At 34.7% G+C, this 14924-nt stretch overlaps 1 pseudogene across 1 annotated transcript; it reads left to right on the forward strand.

Annotated features, from left to right (window-relative positions):
* The first annotated feature begins 1107 nt into the window (after positions 1-1107).
* Positions 1108-10639, forward strand: LOC103467595 (cadherin-like protein 26; annotated as a pseudogene). The gene is made up of 16 exons (XR_014088247.1): positions 1108-1290; positions 1543-1662; positions 1762-1908; positions 2016-2157; positions 2237-2412; positions 2547-2678; positions 2760-2942; positions 3223-3551; positions 4930-5072; positions 5158-5382; positions 6467-6694; positions 6810-6928; positions 7152-7232; positions 7807-7899; positions 8365-8451; positions 8626-10639. The product of XR_014088247.1 is annotated as a cadherin-like protein 26 (transcript).
* Positions 10640-14924: the final 4285 nt, after the last annotated feature.

Consider the following 14924-nt stretch of genomic DNA (forward strand, 5'->3'; position numbering starts at 1 on the left):
GAGTGCTGAGCAGAGCCACTACTGTTTTACCATTATACAGCCTTTTTTGAAAGTGCAGAAAAATTTCTAAGTAAAACTTTATTTTTTTTGTATCTCTATTAAAACATTTAGTAACACATTATTTGACGGGGTATGCATAAGACTGACATGACACTATCAACATAACACCTGTCATGATGACGAAATAATTTTCATGAATATTTAGGACTGTTACTATGAAGTGTCATTTGGTAAATTAATGACACTTATGGTGTCTTATCAGTCTTATGCAGACCCTGCCAAATAAAGTGTTACCAAACAGTTTTACTTCAAACCATGCAGAGCAAGAAACTGGGTTAATGGGTTACACACTGAAATAACAAGAAATAAGTAAAGAAATTGTGATTTAAATGAAAAAGAATGAAATCCTGGATGTGAGGAGCTAAAATGTTTGTCCAACAACCAATCGGGTGGTTTAGAACTAAGCCTCAGCCTTGAAAAACCGATAAGTAATTTAATCCAAGACGACACTCAAAGGTCAAAGTAGAGCCAATGGTTTACTCCGAAGGATTAAGTTTAGGTTCACATCTGATTAAACTGCTTCATGTATTTCTCTTCCTCAGGAGGTTTCCTTGGTGCACAAAAGGAGAAGATCCTGCAGCTGTTCTTGGAGGAGGAAGCATAACTGTTCTGGTTTAGGAATGCTTTTGGATTCCTCTAAGCTGAAGGGATTCACTGAGCAGAGGGATCTGTGGGTTTCCCTCCTGAAACTGCTTCAACCGCTACTGAATGTCAAATAAGTGAAAGGTAAACAATGGTTGGACAATCACAGAATGAATGGATGGAGCAGAAGTAGTATTATTATTTTTTTTTTTATTTGACATTTTACCATTTGTCCTAACTGGTGTTTGTAACTGGTGTGTTTAACCTTAGTAAAAAATGTTATTAGAAGTCCAGAAAGTCAAACAATATAATGATGTTCGGCCACTTAATAAAAAAAATTATCACAACTGCAATTCACAAAGACAAGAAAAGAGAAAATTATACTTCCAAACATATTTGTGTTTTTTGTTTCTTGGCACCCGAGTTGCTTCTTTTAGACAAAACAGAGTCATGTGCAGTTAATGTTTTAGAGGCTGATGAATGGACACCTCCCACGGTCCCTCCTACTCACAATGTCCCGCTACTAAAGCCCACATTTGTTCTTGGGTAAACTTTCACTTTAGCTTCTGGTGTGAAGAGCACTGATTGGTAATATCTATCATTAGATCAAATACGGAGATGAAAGTCTTGTGTCTTCTCACAATACTGGTAAGAACTAATCTTAAAAAATCATCTTTCTGCACATAGAGGTGGTTGTATTTTAGAACATCGCAAGGAGGTTTCATGTTTCTTTTTTATCACTTCCTGATAGTTTCCATCATCGCTTTCACTCTGAATAAAAAAAGAATACAAGAATAAACAAAACTAATCTAATCAACAAAGCACATTTGATAATTAGCATGTTACCCTAATAGAGCCTGTTCAATTTTAAGTAATATCAGATGATTACATAATTTGCAGAGTCTGGGGATCCATTTGTCCCCGGCAGAATTTTTGCTGCGGAAAAAAAGGAACTGGATCATACAAACCTTCATGATCGATGAGAGTTACACTGGGCCCTTTCCACATTATTTGGGTAAAGTAAGTATTAAAGTATTAAGTAACAACTGAATAATATATATTACAAATATGTTAACAATTAAGTACAAAAAAATATTAATGTTATTCTTTGTAATTTAGGTTGACATTGATTCCAGTTTAAATATTGTAGAAATCACTGGTCAAGGTAAGGATGAGGAACCTCGAGATGTAATTAGCCTAAATGAAAAAGACGGACATGTTTTAATTCTGGGTCCTGTGGACTATGAAAAATATACAATTCTGAAGGTAAGAGGAAGAATAAAGCCCATCTAAGTCAGACAGTTTTTTGTGTTTATATGATTCATTGTTGTTTCTTTATTTCATTATATTATTACTCTTGTATTTTCCCTTAGCTGATAATTAGGGCACAAAATAAAGAAAATCATACGTTGACAAAGGTGGGCGTTAATTTTGAAATCATTGATGCAAATGACAACCCCCCGATATTTAACAAAACAACATATGAAATCACCATAAATGAGTCAACACCACAAGGTAAGATTTTCAATAATTTTTATGAAACAAGGTTTTTGGCGTGACTAAATATAACACGCTTTTTTAATATATTTGGCAGGCACTGAATTGATCAACGTTACAGCAACAGACAGTGACAGCAAAGAGGAGTATAAGAATTTTCTTTTTAGTATAGACTCAGTTATTCCTGAAACAGAGGACTTGGAATTCACCATAAATAAGGTGCCTTATTTTGGTAATGGAACCATTTCATTTAAAGGATGCGTGGACCACAAGGTGAGGACGCCCATCAATTAATGAAGATAAATCAAAATAGACGATTGTATTCTTTATTTTTGTTAAATGTCTCAAATACATTTGCTGTTTTATTCAGATATACTTTAAAAAGGAGTAATTTATTTGCCCTACAGAAAGCAGATAAATACACCATTATTGTGAAGGCAACAGACCTTGGAAAACCAAAGCCGCTCTTCAGCTTCACCAACGTAACAGTCAACATAAACCCTGGAAATAGACATCGTCCAATGTTTATAAACCAAACTGTGAGCAATTCTGAATTTCAGTTCCTGACGTAAGCATTGTATTTAAACTAATTGAATGTCTTTAAAATTTTTGTACTTCAGGGTCCAGTACGTGTGAAAGAAGGTGAGGAAAATGTTACTTTTTCCCATCTACAAGTCAAGGATGAAGATACCAAAGGTACAAAAGGTTGGAATGCAATATATGCAATCCATGGAGACAAAAACAACAACTTCAAAATAAGGACTGATCCTCAAACAAACGAAGGATTACTCTATGTGAATAAGGTACTTTTCCTCTTATTTCAACACATCCAGCTGCTCTTTCGCAATAGTTCATCCCATGTATTTAAAAATAAAAATTGTACTGTCTTAACAAGAATTAATTAGTATGTTTTTGTAATCTGATTTTGAATCTTAAAGCATATGCGTACCTTTAAAATTTAGCATGAACATATTTTTCATTTTATGTTGCATGAGGTTAAAAATCCTGTAAAAGCTATTTCATATACCTAAATTATTTTGTTGAGAAGTTAAAAGAATGTTTGAATTGCTACTATTTTAACAGCCACTCGACTATGAAGATGAATCATTGAAGAACATCACAATTACAGTGGAGAATGAAATTCCTTATTTCACATGCAAAGTCATGCATCGGAACACCTCGGGCCGTTGGACGATAAAAACAGATCCCAGCCTTTTCAGTGGAGCGTCTACGAGTGGAAGGAATAATGGAGGAGGGACTCATCAAATGACAGTCGTCGTAGAAGATGTCAATGAGCCTCCAGTCTTTGATGAGCTAAAACCAATTTCTCTGCCTAAAAATGTGGAAGTGGGCCATCATTTGGGAACAATTGTTGCTAGAGACCCAGATTTCAAGAGTACAAGAAGAATTAGGTAAGTAATAATATTTTCAACCATACAGGTAAACAAAGCATCCTTAATGTGACAAATTACTGTACAATTCTGATGGAAAAACAAACCAATTAGTGGTGGTGGGGGCCGTCAAGGAATCCAGAAGTTAAAAAGGTGAACTACCTTTAATTCAGTTTCAGTTTCCTGTCTTCTTTTTGGGGTTTTTTTTAGCAAGTTTGATAAATAATTAGCTTTTTTTTTTTTTTACTCCATCATTTTAAATTCTCAGTTTATTACTCTTGTGAAATGATACATCTACTTTATGTAGTCAGTTTTATTTATTGTCACCCAAACAAAATGTAGATTGATTTAAACTGTGGTTACCTCTTTAATCTCTGGTTAACTTTGTTTAAAAAAGAACTGATATTTTCACTGTTGTAACCAGCATCTGTAGGCCAGTATTTACCTCATTAAGTCCAGTTCATCACAACTTCTAAAGTCTACATTTACAAAGTAGTTGTTACAATTAGCAGCAGTAGTTGAAGCTGCATTTGTTCTCCTGATTTTAAGTAGTCACAGGTGGCAACAGAACCATGGTAGTTTTACCAAATATATATATATTTTTTGGAAAATTACTTTTTAATTAACATATTGAAGAAGTGCTGCTCTTACCTGAGCCCAATGTTTGGTCAGAGGTCACTGTTATCTCTGACCTAAATAAGGAGTATATAATTACACTTAAGAGTATATTATTAGACTTAAATGACCAAGCATAAATCCTTTTAGAAATTAGTTAGAAAGTCAGGTAGCACTTTTCAAGGAGGGGTTAAACTTTTAAAGTCTGGGTGTTTTAAAGGGACTATTCACATTTAATTTTATACCCAATTTCATTACACAGCTGTCAAGTACAAAACTGTTCCTACTCTTATGGTTTCCAAATCTGTGAAGGAAAAAATTGAGAAATGTTGACTTACAAGTGAGAAACATTTTATGAAACACTCTGGGACCTTGTTTGAGAATATTTTTAAAGTAAGAAGCAACTTATGTTAGATGCAGTGTATTTTTCTCCATCAGTAAGGAATGAAATTCATTTATTACAGTGCTCAGAATCAAGATGTTAATGAGGTTTATTTTTGAGCTATTTGTAGTTGGGTTTTTTTAAACCCTTTTAAAGTGTGGAATACCAGGAGATGGCAGCATAGTCATGAGTGTGCCAGCAAAGAGGTGAAGTATCAGAAATCTGTTTTTCTGATTTCAGTTTAACTTTCTGAGATTAATGTCACACTATAGGATGAAAGTTTTTGAATTTTCCCATATTACAAAAATCCAACATTTAAACAAGGCTATGAATACTTTTGAGATACTGCAATGAAGTGCAAGTCCCTCAATGGTGTGCTTAACGTAGCTATATGTGTTCCAGATACACAAAAGGTGAAGATCCAGTCAATTTGGTTTCAGTGGACCCCGAGACAGGAAAAATAACCACAGCAAGAATCTTAGACAGAGAGTCACCCTACGCTAAAGATGGAATTTATGTCATCACAGTGAATGCTGTTGATAGTGGTATGTTCAATGAGATTTTAAAAGTACCTTTTTGCAAAAAGTATATTTTTCTCATCAGTAAAATTGTACAATGTGTCTGCACAAGGAAGCCCTCCTCAGACCGGCACAGCGACTCTCAGCATCTACATCACTCATGAGAATGACAATGCTCCGTCTCTAATTGTAAGCACCTTCAACATGTGCCAAAGTGACAAATCATCATGGGTCAATGTCACAGCTGTGGATCCAGATGAGGACCCATTCGGTGGGCCTTTTTCATTCAAACTTCTTGGAGATGTTAAGAAAAAGTGGAGGATTAATCCTGAGCAAGGTGAGGCGTGTCACTGCTGTTTGTGCCGTGCGTTGCAATTCAAAGTTTTCATACCAGATGTTGTGGCTCAACCACAAACATCAACGGGTCTTATTGAGATTTTTTTGCAAATGTCACATGTAAATTCTCAAAATCGCGATCATTTGCATTTATATTCAGTCTTATTTGCTCTGACACCTCTAAAAGCCAAATACAAAACCACACTGTTTTCAAAAGTTAATTAATTTGAACATGAATTCCACTTTTGTATAATTGCATCTCAGTATAAATATGTTTATATGAAACCACAGAAGTTGGGGGTAAAGCTTAAGAGAAATTTAAGGCAGACTCCAGTTACAAAACAAAATGTTAAACCTTGAGGATCTAACAGGGAATGGCTTAATGCATAATTTAAAAATAGGGAAAACTGGGGCATAACAAAACACGTCTATCCGAACTGAAAGGCTGGAAATAAAGAGAATCTTATTCAAACAAGCGGCCAAGAAGTAAATTTGGAGAAGCTGAGGAGATCCATAGGTCAGGAGGGAGAGTTATTGACAACAAATATTAGCTGTGCACTCCACAAATATGGAAGAAAATCTTAGTACCTTTGCAAAACAAGGACATAAGAAGCTCTAATTGGAGTTTGCCACAAATGAGGGGTACGACTAATGTGAAAGAACAATAGTAAGAGATCTGTATGCTTTAGCTGTGTAACAGTCTAGTAATCAACCTCCCCAGCATAAATAGTAAATTTTTTATCAATGTCTGATCTTCTAGAAGTTGTGAGTCTTTGCCCTTTTGCTTCTGAAAGCCTAGGATGGATTTAGTTTCATTATGACCTTCCTTTATCTTGGTCCTCTTATCCTTGTCTGTGCGATATAGTCCATAACAAACACAATATATAACAAATTGAGCTGCTTTACAAAAAGAATATACATGACTAAATGTCCACAGGCTCCATCACATAAATCCAAATAAAACAAAGTTTGTGGCAAAATGTAAAAAAAAACCCAGGGGTATTAATATTTTGTAAGGCACTCTAATAGGGGATCATCATTTATCACATAACATAACAAGACACATATTTGTTTTGAATTTGCAGGGCATTCAGTCAACCTTATAAAAGGACAAAACGTTTATTCTGGACATCACAAGTTGAAGCTAGAAGTGTCAGATTTTCAAGGAAAGAAATCTCTCCAATACTTGTCAGTCATTGTGTGCAAGTGCTCTGATGCAACCAAGCCAGACTGCAGCCTGAGAAAAGCTGTTGGATTCACAGTAGGAAAGGGAGCTCTGGGAATATTATTCTTCTGCATTTCATTAATAATAGGTAGGACAATCTGAATTTTTCATGCTGTCATTATTATCATCATTAAAAAATGATAAATAAAAACAGCAGCAATGTAACACATATATGTCATATATGTGTTTTCTTCACACTCCAGGTTTGTTATTTTTAACTTTTTTGGTGTCATGTGAACCTGAGAAGATACCAATGGATGATGATGAGCCTGTGCAACACTTAATGAAAAGCAACACAGAAGAACCAGGAACTGATTGTTATGTATGTTCTTTAAATTTGTGTCAGGTTTTTGTTGTTGTTGTTAATTGTATGTCTTGCAATTCAATGATATATTAAAGTATTGTGAGAAAACCTATTAATTTAGAATGGAGAGATAACTTTGAATACATATATTTGTAAATCTGAAATCAAATTTATCAAAAAGTCAATAGAAAAAACTTGACAATTTTATTGTAAAACTTAACAAGTATAAATGTGTGTTTAGGTGCCCTTCAACTTACTAAACAGAAGGAATTATGGACAGCAAATTCAAGTATCTGAAGATGTAAATTTGTCAATGACACCGGTAAGTGCTGTTAGTTACTCACTAATGTACTCCAATAGCTAAAAATTATTTCATAAAAATTTTCAACATGTTTTCTGAATGAAAAGAACTGTTCAAATTAAGTTAGCATTTGTTTCATTACAAGAGCCCCTCATTCTGCTACTCAGTTTGACTACAAACACCATCCTGCTGCTGAAAAACCAATGCATGTTTAAACACAACTAAACCTTAGGACCCCTTAATTTACACAAAAATGGATCCCAATTTTTTGTTGAGTCTTGACACACTCTTACTACAGTTCTGTTCAGAACTTTACATGCAGTTATGATTATCTTTAATTTTGGACTTTTAATGAGTTATGAGTAATTTCTACAATTTTCTCTCATCCAAGAACTGTCAGAATTAAACATACACAGTAAGAAATACTTGCATACTCACTACTACACTATTTAAATAAAATTCTGTATTTATTTCCTATTATTTTTCTTACTAGAAATGGCATCCCTCATTTAAGCCAGATTTACATTTTTTTATTTTGTTGCGCATTCATATGTGAAATGTTTTCAAAAATTTAAAGTCCTTCCCCTCTTCCCAGATATTACTGGATTCTGCCGTTAATGTCCAAGCCTGCCCGAATGTGATCAAGTTCAATCAAGACAGATGCTGTTGGGCGAAATCTTCTGTGGTGGTAAACTTATTACTTTTATTGCTATCTCTTCTCAAATATTCCTATTATATATAAAGTTTTATGTTATATATATATATATATATATATATATATATATATATATAAGCCGTTGTGGTGGATGTAGCAATACCAAGTGATTACAACATCAGGAAAAAGGAGCATGAGAAATTGGAGAAGTACCAGGGCCTCAGGGAGGAACTGGAAAAAATCTGGAAGGTGAAGACCACAGTGGTGCCTGTGGTCATCGGGGCCCTCGGGGCAGTCACCCCCCAAACTGGAGCAGTGGCTACAACAGATCCCAGGAACAACATCAGACATACTGCGCAGAACCCTCAAGCTCCCAGGCCTCTGGTAGAGGACCCGAGCTCAGAGGATGAAACAGACCACCCGAGGAGGGTGAGAAGGGAATTTTTTTTTTTATATATATGGAAGATTGATTAACTGTTTACGTGTTTTATACTCAAGTCTTTCCGTGAGCAATGGGATATGTCTACTGAGGCTCCATCTTCAGGCATGGGGATCAGGCGGCAGATGGGAACATTAAAGAAAGGGGTACTGTATCATACTTCTATACCCTTAGAATTTTTTCATTTATAAGTGTCTTACATTTTTAAGACATTTTAATATCTAAATGATTTTACATAATTGTATACAAAATATATTTTCATCAATTATCAATTATGTATTTTGCACTTAAAATGACAAAACTCCTTTCATATTTTATAGGCCCATATGGAACAGACTCGTGAAAATCTGCTATTCGTAGCCCTTACAAATATGCTGGAAAAACTTCAGGCACCAGGCGAGGAACTTGGTAATTATGAACCCACTGTGTATGATGATGAGGGAGACTTGGCAAAAAACTTTGAACTTGATGCCATTTCCAACCCTGAAGATCCTTTCGACCCAGAAATGGAACTGTCTTCCAGGTTTTTACCCCTTGCTTCAGTCTGTTCACCCGACTTGTTTGACCAAAGCACAAATATGTAAGACAGATACTCTGACCAGAATGGTTGAGCATAGGAGGGCTACTTCTTGTGTCGTGTTTAATGTTTAGCTTTTCTGCGCATTTCAAGCAGTCTTGAATGATGCCAAGGCCGACTTAATTTTGTTTTAACTTTTAATAGTTTCAAACAATTTCTGCCAAAAAGATGGACTGCTGTTCAAAAACTGACATTGAGGTTTTCTTTGTATAAAGAGACAAGTTATACAAAGCAAACTTGATTACCAGTACAAAGTATCAAAATAACAAGATATAACTCAAGTTTTAAGTCTCTTTCTTGGCCAGAATTTAAATGTGATTCATTCGAAGAGCATTACTGTACATAAAACAAAGGAAATTACTATTTTTATGTATCATTGTCAAGTGTCGTTAAAACATACTTAACACCACTATCATTATTTTTTGATATAATGTAAATTTTATGTGTAAAACAATGTTGCACAGATTAGGAGTTTGCATGTTGTATTTTGCACAAAAAATCCCATAAAGAATACACATAAATACTTGTTTTTATGGCACTGAAGAACCTTTCTACTTGACTGAGCAACATTTGTAGTGCTTCATTGCCTTGATAAAATGATGACTGCTTGTTGCAATCCACAAGAGGGTTCTGTTTTTTTTTTTTTTTTTCAAAACATACACAGCAGAAGGAAACTTTTCTCCCACCATTTTTCTTCAGCTATACTGGCCTTTATTTGATAGTGAAATGACAGGAAGGTGGGTTGTGACTGAGGGGGAAGACATGCAGCAAAGGTCAACGGACCGAGACTCGAACCATCGCAGACCTTCTGCACGTGGGTTGCATGCTTTACCCCTGCACCACTGCCAGATTAGCCTGGGCATGGCCTTTCTGTGCAACTCCGCTCAAAAAAAAATTTCCTGTTTACAGCACAGTCTGGATCACTTGGATTCTCACCAGTAGAGATTCTACTGGGCCAATCAGCGAGCAGAAGGAGAAGTTGTGAACTTCTCCTTCACAGATTTTCTGTGCTTTTTTAGAATTGTAGTCTGCTTAGGAAGTAAGAAGTGAACAAAGCCATTCAGTCCATGTTGGCCAAATGTTACAATAACATTAACAGCTTCCTTGTTTGGACTGGTACTTCTCTCCTCACGGTGGAAGATGATTGTTTACATCGCAGGCAATTTCCGGTAAGCTTCATAACATGGAACCGGTGCATTACATATGTCACACACAACCATTAACTGAGAGCCCAGACCCTCTGCAAGAGGCAAATAGTGTAGAACAAGGAAGGGACTGGTTTTTACCAGGCTACCATCTCAATTTTCATCTTGAATTAAGGAAACAAAATAAGAAGTTGAAGCCAAATGACTGATTTTTCTAAAACTCTACAATCCTTTAATTACTGTGTACGGTAAATGTGTCTGATTACTGTTTGAATTAAAAATGATCTGTTTCTTTGTAGGAATCTTGAGAGAGTTCTCTTAATAAACTATACAAATAAATGACAAGCAGATTTTAAAGGCACAAATCAAGGGACATTTTACTTCAAACTAAGTCACTCTTGCCTTTCTTTGTTTCTTTCTTTCATATATGGATTAATATTGATCAGAATTACTAGATTGTGTATATGTTGTACTGTATAGATTTCTCTTCGGCATGGATGGATTGTCCATGACTTGATGTAACTAGATTCATTTGGAATGTATGCATGATTGGATTGACTTTTTTTGTAAAGTGCCTTGAGATGAATTGTGAATTGATGATATACAAATAAACTGAAATGAAGATTTATATATAGCAGAATGTAAATAAGTTATGTTCTATTTAAAGTAATTCCACTGTGAATGACTTGCAATTTGCAAGAAATCAACTTGCAAGTAATCACTTAAAAAAAAAGATGTTACTGACATTAACAAACCTATTTTTTCATTAGATGGTTATTGATAATAGGAGACACACATAGAAGTGACATGAGACACATTATTTACATATCAATAAAATAATACTAAATTAATATTTGTTTCTTCCCAAGCAAGTATCTTGTTATGAGTGAAAGAGTTTCACAAACACGTTTTTTCTCTTTTCATCTGGAGAAAAATTTATGAAAATCTTTCATAGCGTGGAAAGACGCTCTTGGCTTTAACGTGCTTTTCTGCATTTTTGCTCAAATCATTCCCTTTCGTTGTAACCTGTTCTTTCTCATCCGATGATTCATCATGAGAAGAAGCTGGATCACTATGTCAAACTATCAGTAGAATGGGGCAGCAGTACATATGAATGGTAAAAGTAAGATTTCATTAATGACAATATTGATATCTTGCTTTAGTTGCCTAAAGGAAAAGAAATGCTAATTTATCAAAGACAAGCACATCATCAAGTGAACTTTTGTAATTGTACCACAACTTTTACCTGTAGAAAGTTTAACTTCCTAGCTGAACTGATCGTTTATTTCAAAACATTCAGCATGCCCATGCTCAGCAATGATGCAAATATCTGATTCTATCAGAAGTCTTTGTTTCACAATTAGGAAGTAGGTGACTGATGTTTTTGATTGCTGCTCCAAAGTTATTGAATGCTTTTGCTAACATCAAGTATGCTCATGCCTATGTTGATATATGGCCAAACGTCAGCTATAACTATTTTTACTAACTATTATAACTATTTATTTTCAGGTTTTAATCTTTTTTTATCCATCCATCCATAATTTAACTCCTCTGTGTGAATTTCTTTCATTTAAGATTCTGTTGTGCATTTATTGTTGTTTTTTACTCTATGTATATAAAGCCACAGCTTTATATACATGTATATAAAGCTACATATAGCTTTATATACATGCTATATGTAGCATGTATATGTAGCATGTATATGTAAATATAAAAGTAATAAGGAGATATAAAAGTAATAAGGAGAAACTGTATTTGTTGAATTAAAAACAAATTATGAATTACTTATGAATTAATTATGAATTATGAATTTGTTGAATTACAAACAAATTATGTGGCTAAATCAAAAATTTAGTTTACAGATTTCTTTGAAAAAGCATGACTAATCTAAATAGCAAAATTTAAAATGAGTTGACGATTGCAAAAAATGATTTTAATTCAAAGTGACATACTCTTTTCCTCAAAACCGGTTTGCTCTTTGTTTAACTGGGTGGTTGGCTTGTTTTATGTTTCCCAGGGAAGGTGTTGTCTTGTTACGCACAATCTTTTTCTTCAGAAATAATTTCATCACCGCTGCCAGTAACAGGTTACCAAAGAACTGTAGCACTGTGGGTAGCCTTTGATGACACTCTGTGTTTTGGTTTTCTGGGCAGGTATCATCATGTGAAATAAGTGATTAAACTGGCTGACCTTTGATAAGAAAGTTAAATGCAAGATAATCAGTAATAGTGCAGTTTTTTATACAAGAATCTAGCCAGGGGTTTGCGATTCAATGACTTACATACAGTTATGGTTCTTTAAGATTTATAGAAAGTAAATGATTGCAGAAGATGGACATTCACACTGACAAGGTAGGTGATGGTGGCAAGGGCAGCTGTGGCTACTCTCCAGTAGCTTGCCACCATAAAATGCAAATGCAAATTGCTTTTTGGGCCCTCTGGACTTCAAAAAGCGCTACACACGTACAGGACATTTACCATTTATGCCATTTTTACTATTAAAATAAGAGTTGTACCTTTAAACTGTAACCAAAGTCAATGACTGAATACTGAGTTTCATTAAACAGTCAGGTGCCAAAGCAATCTACTTTTCTCAAAAGATATGGTGCTGCTTGCTGCCTTGATTGTTGTTGGTGCTGAAGTTCTTAACAGGAAGAGGAACCCATCAATTAAATTCTGCAGTGTATGGGGCTCAAAGCCTCATACACTGTAATCTTTTAACTACCTTTTAACAGTTCAATGCTAAGAAAACAAAAAAAATGTCAAAAACTTTACTAATAAATGAACGTTTGTCTCCCCAGTCAAAATTAATAATGAACATGTAGAGCAGATCAAAATCTACAAATATCTAACAGTTGAAATAGACAATAAACTGTGCTTAAATCATTGTGCATAAGATAAATGTAGGGAACAGCAACAGAGGGTGCAGTTTCTCTGAAAACTAAAACTTTTGAGATTAGATAGCATTCTCTAAATATTTTTTAAAAAGCTCTTTACAGAGTGCTTGACTGTTTGGGCTTAATTGTACTTTTGAGAAGATCACATTATTATTCCAACATTACATACATCTGTTCACCTCTTCATTGTTGCCAAGGGCAGGAACATACCTCCACCCGGCTGTCTGAGTCACAATCCCCACCTACCAGTACTTCCTGTGAAACCACCATTTAATGATTGACAAGACATTTCCAAAGTAGGGTGCTGTTTTTTTTTTACTCCTAATACCTTTCTTCTCCATGTGAATAGATACTTATGTTATTAACTATCTCTAAAAGGTGTGCTGACCCAGGAAACTATTGTCACTATTAAATAAAACGGACAATACGTGATTTCCCTAACAACATTGTGTTAAAAGTTATATAAACCACATTAAAAATCTGCTTTTAAAATGGGACATTTAAAATAAAGCAAACTGTAATTTGTAATTTTTTTAATTATGATTAATAATAACCTAGACAGCAAAATGTATATGTTGCTGTCAAGACTTGTAGAATCACTTAAATTGAGTTAATCTTTTAAGGTGTATTCTGTCAGTGTGTCTGCATATCGTCATAAACATGTCATGGCATGTGTCAATACTGAAACATCTTTGAAAAGTTTGAAAATATTCAGTAATAATAAAATATACAAAATTTGAGTTTCAAATGCATCAGTGATACAAATTATTGACAATCATGACATGTTATAGCATATCTGTATCTTGTAGTGATACCAAAAGATGGCAATGAAGCACAATGATCTGATACGATCAGTCAGATTGTAACTGGTGGTCACAATCTGACCACCAGTTCCGTCCGACTGCCTGAAACTTGGTAAACATTCGAAATTCAATTGTCTTGTGAACCACTCCTAAAAGACCGAAATAACTGACAGTCAGATATCACAGCAATGACCCGATGATAGACGTGAGCTATCACATATTATCCATGCAGATAATTTACTGACCTCACCGTGATGAATGCTTGACACTCAAAGGGAAAGTGATGGTTTGACTTACTTTGTGAATATTTGTCCACAAATTATCTTACTATTTATGTGCAATCTGAGCATTAAAATGTCCCAAGTCACACGCAGTCTGGATGCAGCACAGTGAATTGTCACTCTTGTTTTGAATATACATAAAAAGCTTTAGAGCAGGAATCCACCTAAAGAGACATGCATAATTCCACAAAATCCCACGGTTTTCACATTTAGACTGAAATAGTACCTGTTTGTTACTAGTTTTTTTTAGCATGCAAGGCAACTGCAGTTTACCAATTTCTATTTAAAGGATATAAGCATAGCCTTTTTCAGTTTGTTTTACTTAATTTAACCTAAGTGTCTAAGAACTTTTATTAATTCCTGACTTCTTGTTTCACTGAGGCCTGAAACAGAGGCAACTTCCTTTTACCAACTCTTGGATAGGGGAAGAAAAGTGAGAATGCAGTCCTTCTACATCAAACTTGTACTCATTTTAGTTAATCTGTGTGGAAAAAAAAAATGAGTGAACTAAATTACAATAACTTGCCCAATTCTACAGTAAGAACAACAGTTAACAAACTGGAACTGTGATAAGTAAGGCTGAACAACCTCTGGGAGATTACAAAATCCTGAAGGTTCACTGTTAGAGATCATCATAAAAGCGTGGTGTGTTGTGATTTTCATAACGCTCATTTATTTTCATAAAGTGAGTTTCAAAGACATTAAAGACACTAAAAAAGCAACATAATTTCTATGGAAAATAATGCCCTCATTGTTCTTCAGATTATGCACAACAAAAACACACACACACCCAGTTTCAAAGTTTTTTTCCACCTTATCTTAATCATCATTTTGCAATGTTCTAACAATCCCACCCACTCAACGTGTCATATTCTTAAAGCTCATATCAAGAACCGGCAACACTGTCGATGAACATA

This window comes from Poecilia reticulata, chromosome 7 (genome assembly GCF_904066995.2).
Source record: "Poecilia reticulata chromosome 7, P_reticulata-male-v2, whole genome shotgun sequence".
In the NCBI taxonomy this organism is placed as follows: domain Eukaryota; kingdom Metazoa; phylum Chordata; class Actinopteri; order Cyprinodontiformes; family Poeciliidae; genus Poecilia; species Poecilia reticulata.